This window comes from Papio anubis, chromosome 16, assembly GCF_008728515.1.
Source record: "Papio anubis isolate 15944 chromosome 16, Panubis1.0, whole genome shotgun sequence".
NCBI lineage: Eukaryota > Metazoa > Chordata > Mammalia > Primates > Cercopithecidae > Papio > Papio anubis.
The window spans coordinates 11,512,156-11,531,343 of NC_044991.1; positions in this window are offsets into that span (position 1 = coordinate 11,512,156).

Genomic DNA, 19,188 nt, shown 5'->3' on the forward strand with positions numbered 1-19,188 from the left:
AGTAGAGACAGGGTTTCACCATGTTGGCCATGGCTGGTCTCAAACTCCTGGCCTCAAGCAATTTGCCCGCCTCAGCCTCCCAAAGTGCTGGAATTATAGGTGTGAGCCACCATGCCCAGCCTTTTAAATTTCAATTAATTTATTTATTATTATTATTATTATTATTATTTGAGACGGAGTGTCACTCTTGTTGTCCAGGCTGGAGTGCAATTGTGTGATCTTGGCTCACTGCAACCTCCATCTCCCAGTTTCAAGCGATTCTCCTGCCTCAGCCTCCTGGGATTACAGGTGCCCACCACCACACTCGGCTAAGTTTTGTATTTTTTGGTAGAGACGGAGTTTCATCATGTTGGCCAGGCTGGTCTCAAACTCCTGACCTCAGGTGATCCACTGGCCTTGGCCTCTCAAATTGCTGGAATTACAGGCATGAGCCACCGCGCCTGGCCAGATTTCAGTTTAAATTGTACTTGTGTATATAGAATATCAGATCTTTTCCTGTCATCAAGAAACTTTTTAAAATTAAACTTTTTATTTTGAGATAATTGTGGATTCACGTGCAGTTGTAAGAAATAACACAGAGTGATCTTGTGTATCCTTTACCCAGTTTCCTGCAATGGTAAACAACATCTTGCAAACCTATAATAAGATGCCACAACCAGATTAACATCGATTCGGAACGTTTCCGTCACCACGAGGATCCCTCCAGCCGTCCTTTTATGGCCACGTCCACTTCCCTCCAAGTCCGGTTCCTCCTCAGCTCCAGGAAACCCACAGCTCTGTTCCCCATTTCTGTAACTGCGTCATTTCAAGAATGTTATATAGGTTGGGCGCGGTGGCTGTAATCTCATGCCTGTAATCCCAGCACTTTGGGAGGCTGAGGTGGGTGGATCCTCTGGGGTCAGGAGTTCCAGACCAGCCTGGGCAACATGGTGAAACCCCGTTTCTACTGAAAATACAAATATTAGCCAGGCGTGGTGGTGGATGCCTGTAATCCCAGCTACTCAGGAAGCTGAGGCAGGAGAATCGCTTGAACCCAGGAGGCGGAGGTTGCCATGAGCCGAGATCGCACCACTGCACTCCAGCCTGGGCGACAGACAGACTCTGTCTGAAAATAAAAACATAAATAAATAGAATGTTATGTAAATGGAAGCATATAGCATGTAACCTTTTGGGATTGGCTTTTCTTTTCTTTTTTTTTTTTTTTTTTGAGACGGAGTCTTGCTCTGTAGCCCGGGCTGGAGTGCAGTGGCCGGATCTCAGCTCACTGCAAGCTCCGCCTCCCGGGTTTACGCCATTCTCCTGCCTCAGCCTCCGGAGTAGCTGGGACCACAGGCGCCCGCCACCTCGCCCGGCTAGTTTTTTTTTTGTATTTTTAGTAGAGACGGGGTTTCACCATGTTAGCCAGGATGGTCTCGATCTCCTGACCTCGTGATCCGCCCGTCTCGGCCTCCCAAAGTGCTGGGATTACAGGCTTGAGCCACCGCGCCCGGCCGGGATTGGCTTTTCTCACTCAGCACAGTTCTCTGGAGGGTCATCCGGTTGTCGAGTGTATCAACAGTTCATTCTTTTTTATTGCTGAGTAGTTTTCCCTCGCCTGAATGTTCTGTAGTTTGTTTAACTCTTCATTTGTTGAAGGACACCTGGGGTGCTTCCAGTTTTGAGCTATTATGACTAAAGCTGCTGTAAACATTCCCGTACAGGTTTTTGTGTGAACATAAGTTTTCTTTTCCCTGGGATAAATGCCCAGGAGTGCAACTGCTGGGCTGTATGCGTGGTTCTTGCACGTTTAAGTTTTAAAGAAATTGCCAAACTGTTTTCCAGAGTGGCTGTACCATTTTACACTCCCACCAGTGATGTATAAGTGATCCAGTGTGCCAACATTTGGTGGTGCCAGGGTTTTTTATTTCAGCCATTCTGATAGGTGTATAATGCTATCTCATTGTGGTTTTCATTTGCATTTCACGAATGATTAATGATGTTGAACATATTTTCACGTGCTTATCTTGTCATCTGTATACTCTCTTTGATGAAATGTATCTTCATGTCTTTTGCCCATTTTCTAATTGGATTGTTTTCTTTTCTTTTCTTTTCTTTTTTTTTTTTTTTACTGTGGAAGTTTGAGAGTTCTTTGTATATTCTAGGTTCTTTGTCAGACAGTGGTTTGCAAATATTGTCTCCCAGTCTGTAGTTTGCCTTTTCATCCTCTTAGCAGAGTCTTTCACAGAGAGAAAGTTTTAAATTTTAATGAAGTCCATTATATCAGTCTTTCCTTTCATGGATCATAATTTTGGTGTCAAGTGTGAGAATCATATGCGTAGCCCTAGATTTCAAATATTTTCTCCTAAAAGTTTTATATTTTTGCATTTTACATTTGAGTTCATGATTCATTTGAGTTTGTTTTGTGTAAGGTGTGAGACTTAGTTTGAGGTTCTTTTTTTTTTTTCTTTTTGCCTATGGATGTCCTATTGCTCCAACACTCTTGGTTAAAACGTCTGTCTTTCCTCTATTGAATTGATTTATACTATCCTAAAAACAAAAAATCAGCCAGGCCTATCTTTGTGGTGTCTTTTCTGAGTCTTCTATTCTGTTGCCCTGATCTATGTGTCTCTCCCTCTACCAATACCACAGTCATGATTGTTGTAAATATATTACATAATAAGTCTTATATACTCATATATAATATATCAGGAAGACTGATTCCTCCCACTTTGTTCTTCTTTTTAAAATTTGTTCCAATGCTTCTGGTTCCTTTGTTTTTCCATATAAATCTTGAAATATGCTTGCCTGTATCTATAAAAAATCTTGCTGGAATTTTTATAGGAAGCACATTAAATCTGTGTGTCAACTTGGGAAGAATTAACATCTTTACTATGTTTTGGAAAATGTATTAATGTGATGTATCTCTCCATGTATTTATCTTTGATTTCTTTCATCAGTATTGTGTACTTTTCAGCACACAAACCTTGTCTACCTTTTTTATAAGATTTATACCTATGCAGTTCTTTTTTTTTTTTTTTTTTTTTTTGAGACAGAGTCTTACTCTGTCGCCCAGGCTGGAGTGCAGTGGTGCGATCTTGGCTCACTGCAAGCTCCACTTCCCGGGTTCATGCCATTCTCCTGCCTCAGCCTCCCAAGTAGCTGGGACTACAGGCACCCGCCACCACACCTAGCTAATTTTTTGTATTTTTAGTATAGACGGGGTTTCACCATGTTAGCCAGGAGGGTCTTGATCTCCTGACCTCATGATCTACCCACCTTGACCTCCCAAAGTGCTGGGATTACAGGCATGAGCCACTGTGCCCAGCCAGCAGTTCATTTTTTGAGCCATTGTAAATGGTATTTTTAATTTTGGTGACCATGTGTTCATTGCTAGCAGTATATATAAATACAGTCGATTTTTGCATATTTACCTTATGTTCTGCTACCTTGCTGAACTTATTAATTCTAGAATCTTTTTTTTTTTTTTTTTTTAGACAGAGTCTCGCTGTGTGAACTTTTTTGTAGATTCCTTGGGATTTTCTGTGTAGATAATCATATCATCTATAAATAGGGACAAGTTTATTTCTGCCTTTTTGATCTGTATGTCTCTCATTTCTTTTTCTTGCTTTATTGCACAGGCTAGAACTTCCAGCAGTATGTTGAATAAGAGTGTGAGAAGCATTTAGTCTTTCATCATTGAGTTTAATATTAGCTGTAGGTTTCTTATAGATACTCTTCATCAAATTAAGGAGGTTCTCTTTCTATTCCTATTTTTTTCTCAAGAGTTTTTATCATGAGTGAGTGTTTGATTTTGTGTAGAATTGGTATTAATATTTCATTAAATGTTTGGCAGTGTTCTCTGATCAAACCATCTGAGCCTGGAGACTTCTTTCTTTTTTTTTTTTTTGAGATGGAATCTCACTCTGTCACCCAGGCTGGCGTGATCTCAGCTCACTGCAACCGCCACCTCCCAGGTTCAAGCGGTTCTCCTGCCTCAGCCTCCTGAGCAGCTGGGATTACAGGTGACTGCCAACACACCTGGTTAATGTTTTGTATTTTCAGTAGAGATGGAGTTTCACCATGTTGGCCAGGCTGGCCTTGAACTCCTGACCTCAGGTGATCCACCCACCTTGGCCTCCCAAAGTGCTGGGATTACAGGTGTGAGCCACCACACCTGGCCACCTGGAGACTTCTTTTGGGGGAGTTATAAAATTTCTAAGTAGCTGGACATGGTGGCATAGGCCTATAGTCCCCACTACTTGGGAAGCTGAAGTAAGAGGATGGCCTGAGGCCATGAGTTCAAGACTGCAGTGTGCTATGACGGCAGATGGCACTTGTGAATAGCCACTGTACTCCAGCTTGGGCAACATAATGAGGACCCTGTCTTTAAAAAATAATGTTAATATAAAATAAATACTACAAAGTCAATTTCTTTAATAGTATTGGGCTATTTATCTGTTTCATATTGGGTGAGCTGTAATTGTATTTTTCTAAACAGTGGTACATTTAATCAAAGTCGTCAAATTTATGTACATTGAGTTGTTCACAGTGTTTTCCTGTTATCCTTTTGGTAAGGGTCTACAGGGATATTCCATGTTTCATTCCTAATATTGGTAATCTGTGTCTTCTTTCCCTTTTTCTTTGTCAGTGTTGCTAGAGGCTTGTCAATCTTCTTAAGCTTTTCAAAGAACAAACCCTCTGTTTCACTTATTTTCTCTATTGTTTTTCTGCTTTCAGTTTCTGTTCTTATCTCCATTAGTTCCTTGCTTTGCTTGTTTTGAGTTTACTTTGTTCTTCTTCTAGGATAGACAGAGTCTCGCTCTGTTGCCCAGGCTGGGGTGCAATGGCACAATCTCAGCTCACTGCATCCTCTGGCTCCCGGGTTCAAGTGATTCTCCTGCCCCAGCCTCCTGAGTAGCTGAGATTACAGGTGCCTGCTACCACGCCCAGCTAATTTTTGTATTTTTAGTAGAGATGGGGTTTCACCATGTTGGTCAGGCTGATCTTGAATTGCTGACCTCGTGATCCACCTGCCTCGGCCTCCCAAAGTCCTGATATTACAGGTGTGAACCACCATGCCCGGCCTTCTTCCAGGATTTTAAGGTGGAATACTTTCCCTTTTTTATGCTATATTCATTTAGTGCTATATTTTCCAATCAGTGCTGCTTTAGTTAGGTTGTAAAAATTTTGCTATGTTGTATTTTTATTTTCATTTAGTTCCATGTATTTCTGGTTTTCCCTTGAAAATTTCTCTTTGATCTGTGGATTATTTTTAAAATGTTTTGTTTAATTTCCAGGTGTTAGGAGATTTTTCTGTTACCTTTTCGTTGCTGATTCCTTAATTCCATTGTGGCTGAAGAACATAGTCTGTGTAATGTCAATTATTTTAAATTTACTGAGTTTCGTTTTATGGTCCAAATCTATCTTGATATATGTTCCAAAGACAACGGAAAAGAATGTATTTTCTGCTATTGCTGGGCGGAGTGTTCTATAAATGTTGATCAACTCCTGTTGGTTGATGAGCTGTTCTATATTCTTGCTGATTTTATGTCTTGTTGTTCAACAATAAGGGGAAGATCAAAACATTCTTGGATAAAGAAAAACTAAGAGAATTTGTCACCAGCAAACCGACTCTAAAGAAACTAAAGGAAGTTCTCTAAACAGAAAGTAAATGACTAAAGAAGGAATCTTGAAACATATGAAACAAAGAACATGGCATGAAAAGTTTGGGTAAATACAGTAGATCTTTCTTCTTATGTTTGCTAGTTTAAGCAAAAATTATAACACTGTTTGACATGGCTCTCAAATGTATGTGGAGGAAATGTTTAAGACAATTATGTTATAAACAGGAGAGAGTAACATGACTTAAAGGGAGGTAAGATTTGTACACCTCCCTTTAAGAGAGGCTGAGGAAGCCTTCGACTATAATTGAGGATTTGTCTATTTCTCCTTTTAGTTCTATCAGTTGTTGCTTTACATATTTTGCAGTCCTATTGTTTGGTGCATACAGTAGTATTACTGTCTTCTTGGTGGTTTGACTTTATATCATTATATTATGTTTCTATCTGCCGCTGGTAATTGTCTTTGCTTTGAAGTCTACTTTATCTGATATTAATATAGTAACCTCTGCTTTCTTTTGATTAATATTTGCATGATATATCTTTTTTTCCTTTTTTTTTTGGCAGGGTCTGGCTCTGTCACCCAGGTGGGAGTGCAGTGGGATGATCCCAGCTCACGGCAGCCTGGGCCTCCCAAGCTCAAGAGATCCTCCCACCTCATTTTAAAATTTTTTTATAGAGACGAGGTCTCACTATGTTGCCCAGGCTGGTCTCCAACTCCTAGGCTCAAGCAATAATATATCCTATCCTTTCCTTCCTTCCTTCCCTTCCTTCCCTCCCTCCCTCCCTCCCTCCCTTCCTTCCTTTCTTTTCCTTTCCTTTCCCCTTCCTTCCTTCCGTCTTTCCTTCCTTCCTTCCTTCCTTCCTTCCTTCCTTCCTTCCTTCCTTCTTTCCTTCCTTCCTTCCTTTCTTCCTTCCTTCTTTCCTTCCTTCATTTTCTTTCCTTTACTTTTCTTTTCTTTTTTTCCAGGTCTCACTGTTGCCCAGGGTGGAGTGCAGTGATGTGATCTCGGCTCACTACAGCCTCTGCCTCCTGGGCTCACATGATCCTCCCACCTCAGCCTCCCAAGTAGCTGGCTGGGACCACAGGCTGATGCCATCACACCTGGCTAATTCTTTTGTAATTTTTGCAGAGAGAGGGTTTGGTTATGTTGCCCTGGCTGGTCTCAAATTCCTGGGCTCATGATCTGCCCACCTCAGCCTCCCAAAGTGCTGGGATTACAGGTGTGAGCTACTGTGTCTGGCGATCCTTTTACTTTCAACCTGCCTGTATTGTTATACTTAAAGTGAATTTCTAGCTGGGCATGGTGGCTCACACCTGTAACCCCAGCACTTTGGGAGGCCGAGGCAGGCAGATCACCTGAGGTCAGGAGTTTAAGACCAGCCTGGCCAACAGGGTGAAACTCCATCTCTACTAAAAATATAAAAATTAGCTGGACATGGTGGCAGGCACCTGTAATCCCAGCTACTCGGGAGGCTGAGGCACCAGAATCCCTTGAATCTGGGAGGCGGGGCTTGCAAGGAACCGCAGTCACACCGCTGTACTCCAGCCTGGGGAATAGAGACTCTGTCTCCAAAAAACAAAACAAAACAAAACATAAAGTTAATTTCTTACAAGCAGCATCTAATTGGGTCATGTTTTAAAATCTGCTCTGTTAATTTCTGTCTTTAATTTGCATATTAAGACCATTAACACTTAATATAATTATGGATATGTTAGGGCTGAATTCTTTTTTGTTGGCCTGTTCTCTCTTTTTCTCTTCTCTGTTTCCATTGTCTGGCCTTCCTGTGGAGTACTTTGACATTCTTTATAATTTTATTTTGGTTTATCAATGGTGTTTTTAAGTGTATCTTTTTGTAGCTTTTTAGTAATTTCTCTAGTTATTACATTATATATACGTAACTTATCACAATATACTGACATTGTCATTTTACCAGTTTCAGTGAGGTGTATGAACCTTACCTCTCTTTAAGTTCTTTTATCTCTTGCATTTATAATATAATTGTCTTATATATTTCCTCCACATACATGGACAGCCATATCAGAAGGTGTTATCATCTTTGCTTCAACTATCAAACATGAGGGGAGAAGTCTCATAGTTACCCAAACCTTCTCATGCTGTGTTCTTCCTTCCTTTCTTTCTGTTTCCAGACTGATTTCTTCTTTTATCATTCTCTTTCTGTTTCAAGAACTTCTGTTAGGTTTTTAGAGTGTGTTTGCTGGTGACAAATTCTCTTAGGTTTTTTTTTTTTTTTAATCCAAGAATACTTTGATTTGTCTTTTATTCTTGAAGGATAAATTTTCTCTGGACATAGGATTAGGGTTGAAAGTGTTTTTTTTTTTTTTTTTTCCAGCACTTGGAAAATGCTATACCACTTCCCTCTGAACACCATAGTTTCAGATGAGCAATCCACCGTCTTTATTTTTTACCCTATAAGGTAAAATGTTTCTCTCTTGCTGCCTTTCAGATTTTTTTGTTTTGTTTGTTTTGTTTTGTTTTTTGTTCCCAGGAAAGTATGACTATCATGTTTCTTGGTATGGATTTCTTTGGGTTTATCCTGTGTGGTATTTGCTTAGCCTGTTTTTTTTTTTTTTTTAAGACAGGATTTCACTCTATCACCTAGGCTGGAATGTGGTGGCATAGTCATGGCTCACTGCACCCTCCAGGAGGTGGAGATCTCCTGGGCTCAAGTGACCCACCCACCTCAGCCTCCCAAGTAGCTGGGACTGCAGATGCACATCACCTTGCCTGAATAATTTTTTTGCGTTTTTAGTAGAGACAGGGTTTCACCATGTCAACCAGGCTGGTGTTGAACTCCTAGGCTCAAGAAATCTGCCCACTTCGGCCTCCCAAAGTGCTGGGATTACAGGTGTGAGCCACTGTGCCCAGTCTTGCTTAGCCCTCTTGATTCAGTCAGGCTATGTCTTTTGCCAAATTTGAGACAGATTTTCAACCCTTATTTCTTTTCTTTTTTCTTTTTTTTTTTTTGAGATGGAGTCTTGCTCTGTCACCAGGCTGGAGTTCAGTGATGCGATCTTGGCTCACTGCAACCTCTGCCTCCTGGGTTCAAGTGATTCTCCTGCCTCAGCCTCCCAAGTAGCTGGGATTACAGATGCGCCACCATGCCAAGCTAATTTTTGTATTTTTAGTAGAAACAGGGTTTCACTATGTTGGTCAGGATGGTCTCGATCTCTTGACCTCATGATCCACCCACGTCGGCCTCCCAAAGAGCTGGGATTACAGGTGTGAGCCGCTGCGCCAGGCCCCTTATTTCTTTGAGTACTTTTTCATCCCTGCCCTCCTTTTGTGACTTCAGTGACATGAAGTTCGATTTTTTCATTATAGTCAAACAGCTCCCTGAAGCTCTTTCTGTTTTTTTTTTAGGTCTGTTTTATCTCTGTTATCCAGATTAGATGATTTCCCCTGCTCCGTATTCCAGTTCACGAATTCCTTCCTCTGTGCTCTCCATGCTGTGTTTGAGGCTCCTCTTTATATTTTCTGCTTCTTTGCTGAGGATTTCAATTTTTTCACTGGTTTCAAGTGTGTTTGTAACATTTCTGCCAGTCTGGGCAACACGGCAAGACATCGTCTCTACAAGACACACAAAAATTAGCTGAGCATAGTGGCCTGTGCCTGTCGTCCCCACTGCTCAGAAGATTGAGGTGAGAGAATCACTGGAGAATCACTTGAGCTGGGAGGTGGAGGGTGCAGTGAGCCCAAATCATATCACTGCACTAAAGCCTGGGTGACAGACTGTGGCCCTATCTCTAAACAAAGACACAACCACCACCACCACCAAAAATTTCTGTTTTCTTGGTATTGGCATCTATTGATTACCTTTTCATTTGGTTTGAGATCTTCCTGGTTCTTGGCCATGAGTTATTTTTCAGAGTTTTTTTTTTTTTTTTTAAAGACAGGGTCTCACTCTGTCACTTAAGCTGGAGTGCAGTGACATGATCACAGCTCACTGCAGCCTCGACTTCCCAGGCTCCAGCGATCCTCCTGCCTCAGCCTCCTGAGTAGCTGCGACCACAGACGTGTACCACCACACCTGGCTCATTTTTGTATTTTTTTGTAGAGACAGGTTCTCACCATGTTGTCCAGGCTGGTCTCAAACTCCTGAGCTCCAGTAATTCACCCATCTCAGCCTCCCAAAGTGCTGGGATTGTAGGCATGAGCCACCGCACTGGGCCCCGTGAGTGATTTTCAGTTGAAACCTGGACATTGTGGGTATTCTGTTATGAGAACCCTGTATCTTATGAAACCTTCTGTTTTAGCTGGTTGCCTCTGACACTGCATTAGCAGGGGAAGCAAGAATGCTGCCCCATTACTGCCAGGAGGGGTTCGAAATCCAAGTTCTTGGGCCAGCCTCGGTGGCTCACATGTGTAATCCTAGCTCTCAGGGAGGCCGAGGCGGGTGGATCACGAGGTCAGGAGTTCGAGACCAGCCTGGCCAACATGGTGAAACCCTCTCTCCACTAAAAGTACAGAAATTAGCTGGGCGTGGGGGCACTCGCCTGTAGTCCCAGCTACTCGGCAGTCTGAGGCAGAAGAATCACTTGAACCTGGGAGGTGGAGGTTGCAGTGAGCCAAGACAGCGCTCCAGCCTGGGCGACAGAGCAAGACTCTGTCTCAAAAAAAAAAAAAGGAAAGAAATCCAAATTCTCCACTTGTCCCTTGTTGACGGCTGGCAGAGTGCTTTGTTACTGCTCAGGTGGGGATGAAAGTCCCAGCTCCGTACTTGGCCTTCTCTGATGGTGCCCTGGCAGGGAGGTTGGAGAAATTGTTATAACCTGTTGAGAGCGGATGTCTAGGCTCTCCACTTGGCCTTTTCTGGCATGGGCATGGACATGGATTTTTCTGAGGTGCTTGGCTAGAGTAGAGTAATTATTGTCTGAAAATTTTCTGTCTTGCCAGGCTGCCTCTTTTCTAGTTCTTTGGCAAGAAGGCGGGCCTTTGTGGGGTTTTTAAAAAATGTCTATGCCCCTTGGTGTTTCTGGCTGCTGGCGTCTTCAGCTCCAAGTTGAGGATACAGGAGGCAAATTCAAACACACAACAAAATTCCAGCAAACTCACCCCATGATGTTCCTGGGGTCCCGGGGGCCTAGCAGATCTACCTTCTTCTCCCCTCCTTTCAGATCTCCTGCTTGTCTTATATATCATGCCTAGAGTTTTAAGTTATACTTGGTGGGAGGCAGTGTCTATTACATCTTCCCAGTAGCAGTCAACTTTTGAAATTTAAATTTAAGTTTACATTTTTATCTCTTGTGGGGATTGTTGAGATAATTTTATCCCTTGGTTTGTAGTACCACATACTTCCATTGTTCATGCAAAGCCCTCCTTTATTTTATATAAACTACATATGTGATCTGGGCGCAGTGGCTCATGCCTGTAATCCCAGCACTTTGGGAGGCTGAGGTGGGAGGATCACTTGGGCCTGGGAGGGGGAAGGTTGCATTGAGCCAAGATCGTGCCCCTGTACGCCAGCCAAGATCCTGTCTCAAAGCGAAATAAAACAAAACCAAAAAAAAACTATAGAGGTGTATGAGTACAAAAAAAATATCCCTTTTTCATTCCGGGGCCAAACTTCCATTCCTCTCCAACCCCCACACAAAGGCTTCTGCTCTCATGTACTCAATATATGCCCTTAAATCTGTGTGTATCCTTAATAAGTGTATAGCTTTTTGTTGTTGTGTGTGTGTGTGTGCATTTTAAATTTACACAAATTCTATCATGTCAGGCATCCCATTTTATTTCTCTCCCTTTTAACTCAAAGCTGATCAAAGCTAAGTGTTTTTTTTTTTTTTTTTTTTTTGAGATGAAGTCTCACTGCGTTACCCAGGCTGGAGTGCAGTGGCGCGATCTCGGCTCACTGCAAGCTCCGCCTCCCAAGTTCAAGCGATTCTTCTGCCTCAGCCTTCCTAGTAGCTGGGATTACAGGCATGTGCCACCACACCTGGCTAATTTTGGTATTTTCAGTGGAGACGGGGTTTCACCATGTTGGCCAGGCTGGTCTCGAACTCCTGACCTCAGGTGATCCGCCCCGCACACCGGCCTCCCCAAGTGCTGGGATTACAGGCATGAGCCACTGCACCCGACCTCAGAAAAGTCTTTTTGGTTTGACCTATGCTGCCCTGCAGATGTCAGGGCCTCCTCTCACTGCATGTGTATCCACCACTTTTTACTTATCCTAGAGGGGGAACCCTGAGTTGCCTCCAACCCTCAGCTGCTGTAGGAACATCTCGGGTACGCTCCCCTGTAGACCTGGGTTTACACCGCAGAGTGGGGCTGCAGAGTGGCGTGGACGGCTGCTTTCATAATTGCTGCAAGCTCTGGCAAATCGCTTTCTGAGAGGGCAGTACCACTTGACACTCCAGCCAGCAATGTCTGGGAAATCTTCCTAGGAAGACGAATTAAAGTAACTTGGGGAATTTTTTTGGTAAAGCAGAAATTCTTTTGGCAAAGTGAGCAACTGCCCCCTAAATCATGTTTGGGCTTGTGAATAACAAGGCAGTATAACCAAAGATGGCCCTGGATTTCTCCTGGTGATCAGGAGGGTGTCCTGGCCAGTCCCATGGCAGGGGACTGAGGTACAGGATAGGGAAACATCCAGAAGTGGAGAGAGACTCGAACCTCAGAGAGCTCAGGGGAGCAATAGCCTGCTGGGCATTTGGCATGAGTGGAAGGCAAAGGAGACAGCTTCTAGAATAGAGCCCAGTACATAGTAGGTACTCAGTTAATATTTGTCAACACAGTGAATGAAGGAAGGAAAGAATGATTGGCCTGGGGCTCTGAGCACTTCCTGGAGGTCTGTGCTGCTGGGAACCCCAATCTCTGTCTCCCACATTGGCTCAGCCCGTTGGAGGCACACACCTGTGAAGGCAACCGGTGTCCAGGGGGCCCTCAAACCACTTTGTCTGTAGTTGCTCTGCCCTTCTTTTCCATTCAGTTCGTTCGTTCGTTCATTCATTCATGCATTCATTCATTCATTCCATTCATTCATTCATTCATGCATTCATTCATTCATTCCATTCATTCATTCATGAAACGCTGCCAGATGCCTAACTGGGCCAGGCCCTGCGCTAAGCTCCTGGGAATTGAGAAGGGAATGACCCAGTCTGTAACCCCAGGAAATTCACAGTTTCGGGTTCTCAGTTCCGTGTGGATCCCTCAGCCTCAGGAGTTCCTCCCACTCTTGGCCTTGTTCCTCTTTGATCCCTGGGTCTCTGCACCGGGGGCTCACCCTGATCTTCCAGCATAAACCAGCACCTTCCACCTCCCTGTACCCTGCCTTCTCCTCCAGCGGATTGCCTGGACTTTGCTTTTGTAGCCTTTATCACAATTTGTCAGTATCTATTTATTTTTGTGATATTTTAAATTGTTTAAATTTAATTTGTCAAATGACTGTTTATTCACAACTGCATGTGTCTGGCATAAAACCAGCACTCACTGAATACGGCAGACTGACTGTCAGATGAATAAGGGCTGCAGTGAGGTGCATATGGCTTCCCAAGGAGAGAGTGACCACACTTCTGTCTGGGACCAGAAGGGAGGGCTTCCTGGTGGCAGCGACCCCAGAGCAGATTGCCAACTGGATAAGGAGGTTCCAGGCAGAAGGAATTGCACGGCATGTCCAGGAACTGGCAGTAGTGCTGGAAGGTGTGTGGATATGACGATGTTGAAGATAAGCTGGTGAGAAATTACACTGGGCCAAGTAAGCTTTTTTTTTTTTTAAAAGAGTAACATATGTGACCGGGCACAATGGCTCACACCTGTAATCCCAGCACTTTGGGAAGCTGAGGCGGACTGATCACCTGAGGTGAGGAGTTTGAGACCAGCCTGACCAACATGGTGAAACCCCGTCTCTAATAAAAATACAAAATTAGCCGGGTGTGGTGGCACATGCCTATAGTCCCAGCTACTGGGGAGGCTGAGGCAGGGGAATCGCTTGAACCCGGGAGGCCGAGGCTGCAGTGAGCCGAGATGGCACCACTGTACTCTAGCCTGGGTAACAGAGCGAGACTCCATCTAAAAAAAAAAAAAAAAAAAAAAAAGTAACATATGCAAAGAAGAGTAGTCATATCGTGTCTCCAGCTTGATGAATTTTCACCAGTTAAACTCAGCTGGGTAACCAGTGCCCAGGTCAAGAGGCAGGATGGTACTAGTCCCTAAGAAATCCTCCCATGCCTCCTCAGGCGTAATTCCTCCTTTCCCCCCAAAATAAGCACTATCCTGACTTTGTCTGTTTTTGAAGTTCATATAAATGGAATCATACAATGTGTGCAATTTTCTTTGTTAGTCTGTTGTGTCACTATAAAGAAATACCCAGGCCGGGCGCCATGACTCATGCCTGTAATCCCAGCACTTAGGGAGGCCAAGGCAGGAGGATCGCTTGAACCCAGGAGCTGGAGACCAGCCTGAGCAACAAAGTGAGAACTGTCTCTACAAAAAATACAAAATTTAGCTGGATATGGTGGTGTGTGCCTATAGTCTCAGCTACTCAGGAGGCTGAGGCAGGAGGACTCCTTGAGCCCAGGAGGTCGAGGCTGCAGAGAGCCATGTTTGTGCTTCTGCACTCCAGACTGGGTGACAGAGTGAGATGTTGTCAAAAAAGGAGGGAAGGAAGGAAGGAAGGAAGGAAGGAAGGAAGGAAGGAAGGAAGGAAGGAAGGAAGGAAGGAAGGAAGGAAGGAAGGAAGGAAGGGAGGGAAGGAAAAAAGAAAAGAAATACTTGAGGCTGGATAATTTATAAAGAAGTTTAATTGGCTCACAGTTCTGCAGGCTATACCGGCATGGTGCTGGCATCTGCTCGGCTTCTTTTGTTATTTTTACTTTTTTTTTTTTTTTGAGACGGAGTCTCGCTCTGTCGCCCAGGCTGGAGTGCAGTGGCACGATCTCGACTCACTGCAAGCTCCGCCTCCCGGGTTCACGCCATTCCCCTGCCTTAGCCTCTTGTGTGGCTGGGACTGCAGGTGCCCGCCACCGCGCCCGGCTAATATTTTTTTTGTATTTTTAGTAGAGACGAGGTTTCACCGTGTTAGCCAGGATGGTCTCGATCTCCTGACCTCGTGATCTGCGTGCCTTGGCCTCCCAAAGTGCGGGGATTACAAGCATGAGCCACTGCGCCCGGCCTATTTTTACTTTTTGAGACAAGGTCTTGCTCTGTTGCCCAGGCTGGAGTGCAGTGGTGTGATCATAGCTCATTGTCATCTTGAACTCCTGAGTTCCAGTGATTCTCCCCGCTCAGCCTCCCAAGTAGCTGGGATCACAGGCATGTGCCATGCCAACATGACTGGCTAATTCTTAAGTTTTTTGTAGAGATGGAATCTCACTATATTGGCCAGGCTGGTTTTGAACTCCCACCCTCAAGAGATCCTCCCTCCTTGGCCTCCAAAAGTGCTGGGATTTCCTGCATGAGCCACAGTTGCCTGGCCCTCCTCAGCTTCTGGTGAGGCCTCGGGGAGCTTTTACTCGCGGTGGAAGGCAAAGCCAGGGCCAGCGTGTCACATGGCCAGACAGGGAGCAAGAGAGAGTGGCGAGGTGCCACACACTTTTAAACAACAAGATCTCACATGAACTCAGAGCAAGGACCCACTTAGTACCGAAAGGATGGTGCTAAGCACCTTCATGAAGGATCTCCCCCACAATCCAATCACCTTCCACCAGGTCCCACCTCCAACGTTGGGGATTACATTTCTTTTTTTTTGTTGCTTAATTTTTTTTGAGACAGTGTTTCCCTCTGTCACCTAGGCTGGAGTGCAATGGCACAATCACAGCTCACTGCAACCTCTGCCTCCTGGGCTCAAGCGATTCTCCTGCCTTAGTCTCCTGAGTAGCTGGGATTATAGGCATTTGCCACCATGCCTGGCTAATTTTTGTATTTTTAGTAGATACAAAGTTTAGCCATGTTGGTCAGGCTGGCCTCAAACTCCTGGCCTCAGTGATCCACCTGCCTCAGCCTCCCAAAGTGCCGGGATTACAGGTGTGAGCCACTGATCCCAGCCAAGGATTACATTTCAATGTGAGATTTGGAGAGGACACACATCCAAACCACAGCACCTCATGTGTAGTTTCTTCCTCTTGACACAATGCGAGATGCACCCATGTCACTGTGTGCACCTGCACCTCACAGATCTCACTCATTCTCAATCCATTCTACTACTGATGGCGATGTGGTTGTTCCTAGTTGTTGGCTGGTATGAATGAAGCTGCTGTCAGTATTCCTGTGCATGTCTTTGGGTGGACATATGCAAGCATTTCTGTTGGACATCTATCCAGCAGTGGAATTGCTGAATACAGGCTGGGCATATCTTCCGCTTTAGTAGATAATGCCGAATAATTTTCCAAAGTGGTTGCATCAGTTTGCACTCCCTTCAGCAGCAGTGGTTTGAGAGTTCCAGTTGCTCCATATTCCCACCAACACTTGACATTTTTTATGATTTTCGTTTGAGCAATTTTAGGGGTGTGCAGTGGTATCTCATTGTGGCTTTATTTTACCTTCTTCTGATGAATGATAACACTTTTACATATTTATAAACTTTTTTTTATTTTTTTAGATGAAGTCTCATTCTGTTGCTCAGGCTGGAGTGCAGTGGTGCGATCTCAGCTCATTGCAACCTCCACCTCCTAGGTTCAAGCAATTCTCCCTGCCTCAGCCTCCTGAGTAGCGAGGATTACAGGCGTGCACCACCAGGCCCGGCTAATTTTTGTATTTTTAGTAGAGATGGGGTTTCACTATGTTGGCCAGTCTGGTCTCAAACTCCTGACCTCAAGTGATCTGCCTGCCTCCACCTCCGAAAGTGGTGGGATTATAGGTGTGAGCCACTGCGCCCAGCCTGGAGAACCTCTTTTGTGAAGGGCCTGCTCAGTCTCTTTCCTCCTTTCTACTGGTTGCCTCTGTTTTTCTTATTGATTTGTAGAAGTTCTTTACATATTTGGGATATGAATACTTTGTCAGGTACTCGTTTTGCAAATATTCGCAGGAGGATTCTAAACCAGGGATTGATGCGGTTGAACTGCGTGTCTGAAAGCTCCCTCTGGCTGCGGTGTGCAGCACAGACTGACTGTGAGACCAGGAAGGGGTGGTGGGGGTGACCAGGGCAGCAGCTATGGGGGTGGACAGAAGGGACCAGCGGCAGAGCTGACAAGAAACATCTGCCACATCGTGTCATGACAAGAAACAAGATGTACGTGGTGACAAGGGAGGGGGGCAGCAAGGCTGACTTCCAGGCCTCTCTGGTTGGCTGCTGAGCTGACGCACGCTCTGCCACCCGGCCGCTGGCAACCAAAGGCCGCTTTGTCTATGCAGGCCCCACCCAGGCCTGCTGGTGGAGATGCTCTGGGGTCACCGTCAGGACACTGGAGAGTGCCCAGTATTGAATCTAAGTCTCCCGTGGCAACTGGGGCACAAATAGCCTCCCCCATGGCAGGCGGGTCCCCAGAAGACCCTGTCCCCCAGATGGGTTGGCATCTGTGGGATCTGGACACAGTCAGGCTGGACAATGACCTCCTGTCTGCAGCCTCCTTGCCCCTGCTGAGCCCAGGCTCAGGGGATGGGAGTTCTGTTCCGGTGCCTGGGGAAAGTGTGGGAGCAGGTTCTGGAGTGCCTGGGTCCCTGCTGAGTGGCAGGAACAGCACTGAAATTCCAGCGCCCCGGTTTATTTCTTGGGAAACACCCTCCACCCCTCCTCTGGTTTTCAGCATTTATTTGAAAGGGTCCACCAAACCTCTGCACCCCACAGCATCGGCTTCACATGTGTGCTGTAGTGTTTCTGCCATGGTGTGGTAACTAGGCCTCAAACACCTGTCTTCCTTCATACGGGAAATGCTGTGTTTTCCCTGTGCCCGGTGTGCTAGCGGTTTTCCACGTGTGGTGTCAGTCGCTTCCTGCATTCGCTCCTGAGCATTCCTGCTAAAGGAAGCATCGGTTTCTTCATTTCGCAAATGAGGATGCTGACTTGCCCAAGTTCACCAGAGTAGGGCAGGCAGGACTTGAACTTGGGCCAGCTGGACCTGGCAGCCCCTTTCCTGTCCACTTCCCTGCCTCTCCAATAATGGGGGCCGTGAGGGATTGGAATGTCCTCCCCAGTGGTGGTGACAGGAGCTTCACCGTCACCATCACCTTGCCGCAGGTGTGGGCACAGGTGTGGCTCAGCTCTGCTGCCGTGGAGCGGGGGTCCTGGGAGAGCTCAGGCTGATACCCTGCCTTTGCCCCACCTCACGGTGACCTTGGGTGAGTCACTTTTCTCAGGGCCTCAGCCTCCCTGTCATAGTAAGGGAGTCATTCCTACGGAACTGTGCTCTGGAGGGTAGTGGGGGAGGAAGCGTGCAGACGTGGAACACAGCCAGGCTCAAACGGAAGGGTCATCTGCTTTTGTTATGTGCTACTTGTTTGGATTCCTCCTGGCGCCTAGGTTGACCCTTTCTGTTCCCTTTTTTGGTGTTAAGGAAGAGTCGGATCACTTCCCCGTCCCGGTCCTCTCCCGCCTGCACTTTTCCCAGCTTAATCAGTCTCCAGCTGCCCAAGCGTCCCAAGCAGGCTCTGGGTTCCTGCCAAGGGTGACTGCCTGCATCCCGGGACTCCAGGCTGGGCCAGAGGGGCAGCTGGTACTGGTGGCTGGAAGTAGCTCTGATGGGGAGACTGCCCCGTTCTGGTGCTCAACCACTTCCTCTCTGACAGAGCACAGAGTCTCCAGAAGGTTCTACTGGGTGGAGCCAAGGCCATGCTTTGGGTCTTCTTCCATCCCTTCCTCTCTCCCAACAGGACCCGGTGTCTCCCAGCCCAGGGTGGGGTAGATTCTGCCCCGCCTCAGGTGGGCCCTCATTGGCCTAAGACAGTTACTATATCCCATCTGGTGGCCACTGCAATTGGTTCAGGGATGGCTACAAGGCTGAAGTCAGGCCAATCAGAGCAAAGATATCTGAGCTCCCCGGGAAGAAGACTGTCTTTCTCTCTCTGCACTGAACATGGAGAGAAGCAGAACATCTAGACCTGGATTGGATCCTGGGCAACATGGCGAAACCCTGTCTCTACAGAAAAATTAGCCAGGCGCTGTGGCCTGAGCCTATAGTCCCAGCTACTCTGGAGGCTGAGGCAGGAGAATCGCTTGAGCCTGGAAGGCAGAAGTTGCAGTGGGCTGAGATCATGTCACTGCACTCCAGCCCGGGTGACAGAGAGACCCTGTCTCTAGAAAAAAAACAAAAAAGAGGCTGGGCGCAGTGGCTCACGCCTGTAATCCCAGCACTTTGGGAGGCCAAGGCGGGCGGATCACCAGGCCAAGAGATCAAGACTATCCTAGCCAACATGGTAAAACCCCGTCTTTACTAAAACTACAAAAATTAGCTGGGCGTGGTGGCGCACGCCCATAGTCCCAACTATTTGGGAGGCTGAGGCAGGAGAATCGCTTGAACCCGGAAGGCGGAGGTTGCAGTAAGCTGAGATCTCGCCACGGCACACCAGTCTGGTGACAGAGCAAGACTCCATCTCCAAAAAAAGAAAAAAAAAGATCTAGACCGATTGGGAGCCATCTGAGATCCCCATGGGAGAGCCAGCCCAGGAGAGAAGCCAAGAGAGGGAGGCAGAGAAATGGG